This window comes from Musca autumnalis, unplaced genomic scaffold, assembly GCF_047663935.1.
Source record: "Musca autumnalis isolate F117 unplaced genomic scaffold, ASM4766393v1 scaffold_2, whole genome shotgun sequence".
Taxonomy (NCBI): Eukaryota; Metazoa; Arthropoda; class Insecta; order Diptera; family Muscidae; genus Musca; species Musca autumnalis.
In genome coordinates, this window is record NW_027411755.1 from 76,115,099 (window position 1) to 76,129,157 (window position 14,059).

Consider the following 14,059-nt stretch of genomic DNA (forward strand, 5'->3'; position numbering starts at 1 on the left):
ATTGTATAATAGAAGACGTAGAAGCGAAGAAGGGGGCTTTGGTGGCATGTATGCGTCAAACTCGCGTGTTTCTTGTTTTGTTGTTGTTAACCAACTTAGCAGGAGAAGAAGAAATGATATGAATTATATTTTTTGTCTTTCTTCAGTGTTTTAGATGCCTTTGTAGAGTCAAGACGGTAAAGTGAGTGAATAAATCAGTGTTTTGTGTTTTCTTAAAGAAATTGTGCTTTTTAGTAAATTAAATGCCCAATACATTTTATAATTGAATCGGAAAGTTGAATGGAATTATTTTATTGGATTGGATAATATTGGTAATTACATACATACTTATGTATATTTGAAATATGGCATATCCATATTTATTTATTACATTACATAATCATTTGATTCTAGATGCCGATTCCCCGCTGATGATTTCAACTAAGAGGACAATTTGTTTTATTTCACAACTAAGGAGAAGCGTTCAACTACGTTTCTATATATTTTTCCTTTTTAAAAGTGACTATTTACAAATTATTTCAATCAGTTTTTCTTTTATTAAAGTGTGTTATGTATTTCTTTGGAATTTTGTATGTACCTATGTGTTTGTTGTTCTTTTGCCTTTCAATAAAAAACCACAACTTTTGTGTGTATACCATAGAGATAGCCAGTGAGTTCTTACTGAGAGCAAGTGAGCACACATTTTAAAGTGTTTTACATTGAATTTTACGCTCCCTTGCTCTCAGTAAGCGCCCACTGGTGCATGTGTTTGTTTTTTTGTGCCTTTTGGGTTTGTATTTTTTTGCACCCAAACATATCTTTGTTTGCACCCAAACATATGCTTGTTTCCACCCAAACATATATTTGTTTGCAGACCTAAACATATATTATGTTTGGGACTGTTGCAAACATATAAATGTTTGCTGCAAAATATGTTTGGGACATATGTTAGAGAGGCCGTTTTTTTTTTGCGTGTAGACATGACGCATAGTGGTGAAGAAGTTTTGTGATCACTGGGAGCATGAGAAATGCCAAACTACAGATAGCTCAGTCAACAAATGCAGCTAAAATTCACCAAATATCGTAATTCGGGAGGTTCCGTTACATGAGGGCTATACCAAAACATGGACCTTTCTTTGCGTAATCTATTAGAAATGTAGACAATTTTTAGTGTTGTGACCACTAAGAATCTTAAATGTCAAATTAGAGCTAGTTCGAAGCTAAAAATCCTCAAAAAAAGTGTTGTGACTACTGGGAACCTCAAATGTCAAATTAGCGGTAGTTCGTACCACGTTTTGGTATAGCCTCTATATACCGGTAACTCCCGATTTTCGGTATTTTGAGAATTTTAACTACAATTTTTAACCAAACTAGCAGAAATTTAACATTAGTGGTCTCAAAAATGTTCAATATATGTTGGTCCATGTTTTGGTATAGTACCCACTCACCGCTACCGCCCACATTTATGTATTTTGAGAGTTTTAGGTACCTTTTTTGGCTGAATTTCCCGTTATTTGACATTTGGGGTTCCCTGTATATCCCAGGCACTATATTATATGCAATAGGGAGAAGACTTAAGTCTCTATAGTTTGAGCACAGTTCTATCTCCTTTCTTGTGGACCCGCCAGATGGTGCTAACTAGGTGATGTATACACGTCATCAGCTTGTCGAATCCATTGTTTAACAGTGGCCTTATTATTCTTAAGTCGGTTTATTGCTATCTTTACATCGTCTTGTTCGAGCGGTATACACTTCTGGATTTGAAACCAACAGTTTGCAAAAATGCTCTTTCCTTAACCTGAGCTCGTCTCTGCAGAAGGATATGTTTGTACCAAAGCCATCATTTTTATGTTCTACTCTTTGGTAGAATTTTCAGAATTCATTCTTGTATATCTAGATTTTTTCTTCATTCCTTTACATCTAGATTTTTTCCATTTCTCTCTTTTTGCGGAAAAAAGTTTATCCTGTCTTCTTTTCTTCTTTTACCTTGTTCGTGCCCCTCTGGTATCCAAATATAGATTTTTCGTCTGTGTACATTGGATGGGCAATACTTAGTCACTGTTCTGATATCTTATCGGAACGAGGAGTACTTTCATTAAGCATTTGGGACAGTTGAATGGAACATACTGTGTCTATCTGTTGTGATAGCAGCTTATTGATGTTTAACTTCCGTGTTGTGTCTGTTCGTACTTAATTTGTTGCTTTAATCGGGTACGTGACCTTTGCAGTAACAAGGTAGTGACCCGAGTCGATTTTTTGTTCCGGGGTGAAACTGAAGACCAGATGCTTTAACCTCCGACGAACTAAAAATTCAGAAGCAAACTTGTCCTTTATAATATTATAATATAGTGTGTCGCCTTTAGGTATTGTTGTGACGCCTTTCCCAATCCATCGTATTCCCTGTAATATTGGCTCAGTACATTGCAACTACATCTACCTGTGAGTAAACTGCACCTTCTCTATAAAAAGTACGAACACTCCAGGTCATTACCCTCAAAATCGTCTGCGGAGGTCCTCAACTTAAGTGTTTTTATAGTAGGATGTTTTTATACCCTCCACCGCACAACATTTAATTCCCTTTAATTCCAATTTCCAAAACTGCGATTTCATTTCGAAGATACACACCAAGAACCCACATAGGCATTGTCCAATCGGCTGCAAACTTGGACTTTAAATTCTCAGAGGATATAAAGTCTTAATTTAATAAAAATGTCCACCTCAGTCCACGTTTAATTAGAACATTACCCAGGTTTAGGAAATTTAAGATTTTATCCACATTTTTTAATAGAAATAGCATTAATTTCGGAATTTGTGGTATCAAAATGTACCTATGGCACCTATTTATGAGTTAATTTTTGAGACATTTTAATTTAGGTCTGTGAGGGGTAAAAACGTCTTATAAAACAATAGTCGCATTTTCAATTTCATTTCATTTTCAAATGAACTTAAAAAAATAAGTTGTTTGATGTTGAAAAGATTTAATTTATCGGTTCACTAAATACAAGCTTTCAATATTTAGTATTATTTAATATTTCAAGTGCACTTATTGTACGTCTACATCTAACACTGAACCTAACAAATAAATAATAAATCAGAATTCCAGTTCTATTCCTTAGCCCAATACCAAATCTATTGCACTTAAGTACTTTTCGCACACTAATTACATAATTCCAGCTTCATTGGTACAAACTGCACAAATCTTAGTACCATTTTTCATAGCCTAATAGTAATACTTTTCATAGCCTAATAGTATGTATTTCCAACACCACCTCAATAACTCAGTCCTCACCGACCTCCATACTTAATTTCAGAACTTATTTGCATTTCAAAAACTCTTTATCTAAATACATACACAGGCCTTAATTCGAAATTTCAGCTATATCACTTTATCCAACACCAAAATGGTTCCAAAATTTAGTACTTATAATAGGTATATAATAGGTTTCAAAAAATTCATCCCTATACCCAAAACTATATCCCAACCGCGATACTCATTTACAGCTTTACCTGTTCACCCTAAACCAATTGTAGTAGTATTCAGTACTTTTCATATACAGAAGTACGAAATTCCAAAACCTCATCTTTATCTCCACTCTAAACGCCAATTGCTATCCTAATACCGAATTTCACAATTTCAGCTCTTCCCCTTTACACAACAATAATTTGAACCAAATTCTGTGCTATTTAGTATTTTTTGTCCAATTATGGTACGTATTTCCAACACCACATCCATATCTCAGCCCTACACACCAACAGCAACAGTAATCTATCAGTTCCCCATATCGAAATTGTTCCATATTTATTACCATTTAGTACTTTTCGGATTTCCAAAACTGTCTTAATCCGCCCTCCAACTGTAATCAGAATTCCAGGAGTACTGATCTATCCGTTCACCGAAAATCCAAATTGTACCAAATTTACTACCAGATTAGTACGAATTTCCAAAACCACCTCCATATCTCAATCCTCCACTTTAGTACCATTTAGTTCTTTTTGTACACATAAGTACGAATTTCCAAAGCTGTATACACAGCTCAATCCTACACTTCAACAATAATCATTATTCCAAATTTCAGGATTCCAAATCTATCCGTTCACTCAAATCCAAAATGTACCAAATTTAGTATAAACGATTCTTAAAGGTCAATAGACGATTCTTAAAGGTCAAAATAACAAACAAAGTAGGATTTGTATCCTGTTTTCTCAAGTTTTGGTCCACAGATACTAAACTGTTCAACATTCGAGAAAACAACAACTGCAATAATGTGGCAAATACATCTATGAACAACTTTGTGGGACATGCGAAATGTCTATGAACGGTTCTTAAAGGTGAAAATAGCAAAAACTTTTGAAAATATTAAATTTTTACACTTTTCTCTTCTATTCTGGTCCACAGATACCGAACCGCCCAAAAATTAAAGATACAGTCAACTACAAAAATGTACCTAAGATTTCAATAAACAACTTTCTAGAAAATAAAAAGATTCTAGGAATGATTCTTTAAGCTGAAAAAAGTTGAGAGATTTGTTATTTACGGACCTGAACAGGAAATAATGATCTAAAAATAATTTTGAGCTTGGAGAATCGTTCCTAGAATCTTCATATGTTCTAAAAACTTGTTTATTGAAATCCAAGGTACATTTTTGTATTTGAATGTAACCTTAATTATTGGGCGGTTCGGTATCTGTGGACCAGAATCGTAGAAAAAAAGTGTAAATAGTGAGTATTTTCCAAAGTTTTTTGCCATTTTCACTGATGTCTTTGCTACATTATTGCAGTTGGTTGTTTTCTTGAATATTGAACGGTTTAGTATCTGTGGACCAGAACCGGGGAAAACAGGATAAATATCCAATTTGCTTTGTTAATTTGACCTTTAAGAACCGTCTATACAGAGTTCGTATGTTCTAGAAATATGTTTACATTTTTGAGGTACATTTTTGTAGTTGGTTGTTTGCTTCAAATTAGATTGGTTTGATATCTGAAAAACAAAACCCTAGAAAATTAAAAAAAATTGACCTTGGTGATTTTGACATTGCAGATGAAGTTTGATAGATTATATGTGTTCACATTTTTTGTTCTCTAAGACAAGAGCTATAACTTTGGCTCTGAGATAAAGTCAAAATTCCTAACGGTTTGGAAGATATAGTCCTGACTAAATGACGCATTTTTACATCAAAGCCTCAAACCTTTGGGTCCTATAACCGCGAAAGTTGATGAGATAGGGAAAAACGGCGAGACACGTGTCTTCTCGTTTTTGGTCTTCTATCACACTGTAATGTCAGAATATGTTTAATAAAAAATGACTCAAAAAACTAAACACAGTGTACCTTTAAATTTGAAAAATATTTTGTGTAAAATGTATAGTTGTTGTTGTTGTAACAGTGTTTTATAATTATGTTTGTATGTTCGTTCTCCTGTTCAATCTGGCTCTGGGTCTATCTCCAGTTCCAGGATGTTGGCTACTTCGATGGGATGTAACCACAGATCCGCTGGAGTCATATAGTAGGCTTGGCGGGGCAGTTGAATAGGTGCTTAGTATCGTGCGGGCCCATGCCGCATACTGGGCAGATATCTTGCACGGTGCTATCGATTCCCGCCCAATAGGAATTCAGATCGATGGGGGATGTGATCCGATGACTGCATTCACACAATAATTGCTTATGGTCTTAGCAACTGTGTCCGTATGAATGCTGTTTAAAGCTGCCTGATGTGCCTGTTGATCTAGAGGTTCTCTTATATATTGTTGGACCGTCGTCTCTAGAGCATGGCTCTCACGGTAACACCCGAGCAAGTACTGCAACGATAGCATCTCATTATGTTGTCGTACTGGAAGAATCTTTGCCTCCTCATGTAGATGGTCCACTGTAGATTTGAGGAGGCACCCTGTTGCTGTTCTCAGGCGTTCTGACAAATTTAAATCTTATCCCACTGCGTGTCACATAAATTCGGGGACCAACCTGGCGCCGCATAGCTTACCACAGACCGACCTATCGCTTTATACGTGGTCAACAAGGTAACTTTATCTGCACCCCAAGTGCTGCCGGCTAAGGACTTGAGGACCTTGTTCTTACATTTCAGTTTATCGAAAATAGCTGTGGCATGCGCGGACGACGTGAAAGTGGTGTCGAATGTGACCCCTAGAATTTTGGGGCAGTCTATGGTCGAAATTCTGTTACCATCGACCCTGATATTCAACTCTCTTCTATACTGCGCCGTCCATGTGGTGAACAGAGTGGCCGTCGATTTAGTGGCTGATATCTGCATATTCCTAGCGTGGAAAAAAGGTGGTAAGATCCGTTAAATAGGAGTTCCGTCTCTCACAGATGTCATCGGGGTAGGTACCTGACGTTACGATCTCAATGCCGTCTGGAGGTGGCGGAATACAGAAAGGTAGAGGTTAAACAGTTCCGGTGATATCACCCCTCCTTGGGGAACTCCCTGTTTCACTCTACGGGGCTTGGATTTCTTGTTCCTGAATTCCACATACGACTGGCGACCACACATATAGTTGATTGTCTGCTCGATGTCCTCGATCAGCGTGCAGTGTTTGACAGTATCAAAGGCTTTTCATAAGTCAAGCGCCACCATCACTGTTCTATCACACGGTCGCTCCTGGTTGAGTCCTCGACAAATATGTGTGGAGATGGCGTGCAGCGCTGTTGTCGTGCTGTGCTGCTTACGGAATCCATGCTGATGATCGGCAACTTGATAGCTATTTCTAATGCTGGGGAGGACTAAGGCCTCAAGAGTCTTAGCTACAGGTGACAAAAGCGAAATCGGCCTGTACGATTCACCTTTGCCGGTATCCTTGCCTGGCTTCAGTAGCGGGACCACCCTGCCCTTTTTCCAGACTTCGGGAACAATAAGGGTGGCTAGCGACAGGTTGAGTGAGATACTCCACTCCCGGCTCATCCAGCTGTTTCAACATTACCATGGAAATTCCGTCAAGGCCCAACGCTTTGGATGATTTAGCGTTCCTGATGGCATTCCCAACATCATCCATTATAAACTGTGGTGGTTCATCCTCGGCAGGAAGATATCTAATGCGACGTAACACTCTTCTCTTCGCCCTGTCACCCTCGGGGTGCTCGACAAACAGTCGATTGAAGTAACTTGCACACCTCTTCGGGTCAGTCAACGTAACGTCGCCAAACGTCACTGAAATCCTGTCTTCCCCCCTTCCGGGGTTCGAGAGTGACTTAACCGTTGTCCACAATTTGCTTATACCGGCTCCAATGTTGCAACTTTTCAGATGATTTAACCACTTGTTGCGCTTATGTTCGCCGACCAGCCTGTTAACTTCCAGTGTCAGTTCCCTGACTCTGGGGTCGTCGGGGTTGGTTCGACGAAGCTCATCACGCTCATTTGCTAATCCCGTCGCCTCTGCTGGGAAATTTGGTCTTACTTCGGGTATTCGACCAGCAGGTATATGACGAGCGGCTGCAGCATTGATGATGTCGTTTCCGCTACCCGAACATCAAAAGGATTGGGCAATTCTCTGAAGCGGTGATTGGTGAACTCTCTGAAACTCGGCCAATCAGTTTTACCATGATTGACGAATGTGCGTCGTTCAGAGGTGATGAAATCGGGTGGTCTGCTGATGGAGACAATTATGGAGAGTTGGTCTGATCCAAAGGAAATGACGGGTTGCCAGGTGACGTCATTTGTCAGACCAGGTGATACGATGGTTATGTCTGGCGAACTGTGACACGCTCCTCTAATTCTGGTAGGGGCGTCCTAATTGACCGAGCAAAACGTAGAGCTATCAATCTGCTGCGCTATACCTCTCTGGTCGTTTCCGAGGGCCGAATGCCACATCTCATGATGCGCATCAAAGTCCCCCAGGACCAGACGACTATGACCTTCCAAAAGCGGGCTTATATCTGGCTTATAATCTGAGATACAGTCATTTCTCGGCGGGATGTATACGTTCAGCAACTCTATCTCGGCAGTTCCACACCTGACTGCTACCCCCATACATTCCATGTACAGGTCATTAAATGCAGGCTCAAGCGAGATAGGTCTGTATTGAACAGACTGGTGCAAAAGGAAAGCGAACCCCCTACCTACACATCTGGTGCGATCCTTCCTTATTACGTTGTAACCATCACAACGTACTGAGCTGTGGTCGTTCAGCATGGTTTCCTGCACCGCCGCAACTTTGATCTTCTTCCAATTCATAAAGTCCACTATTTCATCGGAAGGGGTAATTCCCCTATACCCTATTTTTAAAAATGTTATTTTTACAATAATTACGCGTGTATCTATTTGGAAGTTAATTTGCGAGACAATTGTGGTTGTGTCTCCGACCTTACCCACTTTTTTAGGGCCCAAAGACTTGACAATACCCACTTTTTAAAATATGTTACATCTAAAAAACTACTGGACCGATTTTCCTGAAAATTTCAGGGAATTTACAGGGATGGCCCCCTGTGAAAATAGCATGAATTTGTAAGGGGGAATATTAAAAAAAACGCCTTATATTATGAATAAAAATCAAATGCTGTCATAACCCAATTTAGGTTTTTATGGAAAAAAAGTTTACCACTACCATTTTCCAATTTTTCAGGGGATGGCCCCGAAAACGGGCTACATATTTTATTGAATTCCAGAGGGGGCGGGGTACCTCCACTATGCGATATTTTTAAAAAACGTTATGTTTGCAAAAATTATGCGGTTTAAAATTTTACGGATTAATATACAATCTATAGATTGTACCTATATGTACTTCTTTAGGGCCTAAAGACCTGACCACGCCTGGGGGGAGGTTGTAAGTTTTTTTGGGTGCAGTTTTGCTGGTGGATGTGGGGCAATTTTTTTGGAGATTGGGGTAAGTTTTTGTTTGGGTGGGGGAAGGTTGCAATTTGACCCCCTCAAATTGATCGAATTCAATAAGAGTTTCAAGAATTTAGGATAAAGACAGGGACATGGACATGGATAATAAATCCTAAACAGCATAAATTGGCGAAAAAATCCGACAAAGTTTGTAAGAGAAAAGAAAGGTTACAGATCAAATCTGTTGATAAATTTATAATCCTCCTCGGTTTGACAATGGACCGAAGAAGTGAGGTAAAAACAAGTAAAAAAGCATTAAGTTCGGCCGGGCCGAACTTTTCATACCCTCCACCATAAAATATTCATTCCTGTCCCCAACTTTAAGTGAGTACGTTAAAATGTCAGATAATGAACATAAAATGCTTCATTCGGGAGGTCCTTTTTTATGGTGCCTATATCTAACTGTTGACAATTTTTGGTGGGCTAGAAATTGAGAGGTACTGTTATACAGGGGTTATAATAAAACATGGGCCTATGTTGACAGTTTTTGATGGGAGCCTTTATTGTCAAATAGCTCCTAATTCGGTTAAAAAATTTAGCTAGAATCCTCAAAATATCGAAAATCGGTACATAACGTGGGAACTTCAAATGTCATTAACAGCTAGTTCGGAGGTATCTGGGCTATACGAAAATATGAACTTAAATGAACAAATTACAGAAAGTTCGTCCAAAAAATAAAGCCAAGGCACGGAAAATCGGGAGGTTTGTTTCGTGGCTATACAAAAACATGGACCTACGTTCGGTTAAACATTTTAAGTAAAATCCTCAAAGTACCGAAAATCGGGAAGTATCGTTATATTGGGGCTATGTTGAAAATTGTTGATGCAGTGTGTGGTGACCACTACAACCTTCAAATGTCAAATTACAGTTAGTTCTGTTAAAAATTGTAGATAAAATTGCCAAATTACTGAAAACTGGGAGGTACCGTTACATGGAAGCTATATCCGAACATGGACTTATGTTGGCAATTTTTGATGGAGAGGTGTTGTGACCACTAAGAACTTCAAATGTCAAATTACTGCTAGTTCGGTTTTATATTGTAGGTAAAATCATCAAATTACTGAAAATCGGGAGGTACCGTTATATGGGAGCTTTCTTGAAAATTTTTGGTGGAGAGGTGTGGTGACCACTAAGAATTTCAAATGTCAAATGTTCAAATTACAGATAATTCGGTTAAAACTTGTAGGTAAAATTCTCAAAATACCTGAAATCGGGCGGTAACGTTATATGGGGCTATTCCAAAACATGGACCTATGTCCACTAGTTATAAAGGTTCATTGTCATTTAAGAACTTCAAATGTCAAATTATAGCTTCATCGGTCTGAAAATGTAGCTAAAAACGTCAAAATACCGTAAATCGGGGGGTACCGTTATATGGGGGCTATACCAAAACGTGGACCTATGTCCACAAGTTTTGTCACATAAGTTTATTGACATTTAAGAACTTCAAATGTCAAATTATAGCTACATCGGTCTGAAAATGCAGCTAAAACCGTCAAAATATCGTAAATCGGGGGTACCGTTATATGGGGGCTATACCAAAACGTGGACCTATGTCCACAACTTTTTTTATATAAGTTTATTGACATTTAAGAACACTAAATGTCAAATTATAGCTACATCGGTCTGAAAATGTAGCTAAAAACGTCAAAATACCGCAAATATGGGGGGGTACCGTTATATGGGGGCTATACCAAAACGTGGACCTATGTCCACAACTTCTAATATATAAGTTTATTAACACTTAAGAGCTCTAAATGTCAAATTATAGCTACATCGGTCTGAAAATGTAGATACAAACGTCAAAATACCGCAAATCGGGGGTACCGTTATATGGGGGCTATACCAAAACGTGGACCTATTTCCACAAGTTTTGTTATATATGTTTATTGACACTTAAGAACCCTAAATGTCAAATTATAGCCAAATCGGTCTGAAAATGAAGCTAAAAACGTCAAAATACCGTAAATCGGGGGGTACCGTTATATGGGGGCTATACCAAAACGTGGACCGATATATCCCATCATCGAACTTGACCTGCCTGCAAACAAAAGACGCATTTTCCCAAAATTTCAGCGTCCTATCTCCATTTTTGTGGATGCTAGAGTGATTACCACAGACGGACGGACGGACGTGCTCAGATCGACTTAGAATTTTACCCTGATCAAGAATATATATACTTTATAGGGTCGCAAATGAGTATTTCAATGCGTTACAAACGGAAAAACAAACTTAATATACCCTCCATACTATGGTGGAGGGTATAAAAACATGTTTTTGAATTGTCAAGCATAAAGTCGATAAAAGGTTGTCATTAAAACTCATTTCATTTAAACGCGGACCGGGGTCTGCTAATTATATAATAAGGATGTCGTTAATCTTAATTTACCCCTTTCCGCACATTTTTAATCAAATATTTATCAATTATGAGCAATATTGCACCTATTTCACAAAACCGGTTTAAACGGGTTAACCGGTTTTGACAATTTTTGAAAACCGAAAACCGTTTTTTGAAAAATATTAAAATTGCGGTTAACCGGAAACCGTTTTGTTTGGAAAACCGGTATTTTGGACACCCTAATCCTAAACTCCAAAAGTAATCTTAATTCCAAATTTCTGGTTTCCAGATCAATCCTTTCACCCAAATCCAAATTGTACTAAATTTAGACACGAATTTCCAAAATCATTTCCGCTCACGCTCACGGTTTGTTATGCAATGAAAAATAATTTGCAACCCTATATAGTATTTCAGAGTGAAATTCTGTGTCGATCCGTCCGTCCGTCCGTATGTGGCAATCACTTTAACATCCAGAAACTGATATAGGACACTAAAAGTCTGCACATATGAAGATGTGTTATACCGCCCGATTTCAGGTATTTTGAAGTTTTCGCTGCATATTCTGACAGAATTATCTATAATTTGGCAAAAACTTCTCCATCAAAAATTGTGGAGAATTTTTTAGCTTAATTCAGGCAAAGGCAATATGATTTTTGTGAGCGTAAATTTACTCTCGCTCACAACTTGTGTAGAGCAGCGTTGCCAGTATTGGGGATTTGTCCCCAAAATGGGGATTTTATTTTCAAAATGGGGATGAAAAAATTGAATTGGGGATCTGAGGATTTGCTGGGGACTTCACCTTAAAAATTGGGGACTTTATGGGGATTTTTTCGGCTTAAAAAATATTGAGAATAATATGTTACATTACACATAATAATCGTTAATTTAAAATTGCGCTGTCGTAAAGCTTCAATCTAATACGTTGTTCACTAACCAGGCACAACTGTTATAACGTATAACAGAAAGAATGCATTTGTTTATCTAGCCATCTCTTTCTATTCTTTGTGTTTTTCTATACCACAATACACATAAAACGATGCAAAAACTGATTTTGAGCAGAGATATAGTATGTGGTACATTTGTATAATAGTTACATTGATATCTGCATTGAAAGTACCAACAGTTGCAATCTTGAATAGAAGGTGAAATAAATATTCTTAATATTACATTTCAAAGTGATAAAATGGATCCAGGAACGGCATATGACAAATTGCTTCTATGCATCTTCTCTTTGTGTACAAGAATTTTAAAACCATCCGTACTGACAAGCATTAAGGACGAGGATGACATTGATACAATAATGGAAGTGCTTATCAGAACATTTAATTAAAAAAGTCAAAAATACTTGTTTTGAATATCTCAAACGTTTACTGATACAGATGCTTAAACGTTTACCCTCAAATTTGCAGTTTTTTAAAGCATATAAAAAGTTTTCACCTAATATCTGTTGTAATTCTCTGCGGCAACCAAGTTTTAGTTCTTTAATGGGATTTTTGGAACCAAACTCAATGGACCTTTATGAATCACAGTGGAGGAAACTCCCATTCATTAAGTGGAATGGTATATTTGGAGAAGATGTAAGCAAAAATTTAAACATATTTTGGACTAGTGTATTTTCATATAAAGATGCATCAGGATCTAAGCCATTTGAACAACTTTCAGAAATGGTTTGAATATGCTTTCAGTACCAACCAGCAATGCGTGTGTAGAAAGAGTTTTTTCAGTCAGGAATTCAGTTAAAACAAAATTTAGAAACAAAATGCAATATGAACTGTTAGAAGCTCTTCTTAAAATTAATACTCAGTTTACAAATAATTCAATTTGCTGTAAAAACTTTGAACCCCCCAAAGAAATGTTAAAGCTTTTTAATTATAAGAACTTATATAAAACAAATGAGACTGAAGACAGTTCTAAGGAATTCGAACGTGAAGTGTTCGACGTTGTTAATTTTAATGATATGTAAATCAATTTTTTCATATAATTTTATTGCAATGCAATATTAAAAATGCTAGTATATGAAATGAATTCCATTCACACATCTTTTTACTATTATCTTGTATAAGGATTATTTATTTACGTTTTTCCTTTATTTTTGTTACTTTCAATAAGTAATATGAAACAAATACTAGTCTTTGAATTAAATTCCAGTGTATAACTATTGTTTCAAATAAATATATCGTCTTTGATTTTTCATAATATGTTTGGGGATTTATTTTGTGGAACTTTGATAAAATTTGGGGATTTTTGGGGATAAAATATTTTGAAATTGGGGATGAGAGACAGAAAAATACTGGCAACAATGGTGTAGAGTCTACACAAGTTGTGAGCGAGAGTAAATTTACGCTCACGAAAGTCACATTGCCTATGCCTGGCTTAATTTGCTGACCGAATTAGTTATAATTTGGCATTTGACCACTGGGAACCCTTAATGCCAGATTAAAGCTAAATCGGTCAAAACTGAAATCGGGCGGTACTGTTATATGGAGACTTTTCCACAACTTGGGCCGATTTTTGAACGAAATATCTCAATAGATGGACATGCGTAGGTTCGCATATGATTACTTCGATGAGTTACAAACCGAATGACAAACTTACACCAGCGTCTTGCCTGACGCGCCCACGTGCTTTCAGTGAACGCTTTACTCACCACACACACAATTCAACAAATTGAAAAAGCATGCACACAATGACACCCGTAAAATATGCAATAGAAAAATATGTACATATGTTGCCTATCGCTGTTCTACACGGCATGTTTTATATGTTTTTTTGTCCATATATAATTCCTTCTGTACGGCAAAATTTGATTTTATATGTTTTTTTTTTTGCCCACATGTAATTCCTTCTGCGCGGCAAAATTTTATTTTTCATTCGTTTTCTGTTTTTTTCGTTATTTATATTTGGTTT

General features: G+C 37.3%; 1 protein-coding gene across 1 annotated transcript in view; it reads left to right on the plus strand.

Moving 5' to 3' along the window:
• LOC141394116 (lipase 3) overlaps nt 1-14,059 on the plus strand; it is a 266,183-nt gene that overhangs the window by 187,401 nt on the left and 64,723 nt on the right. The window lies entirely within an intron of this gene.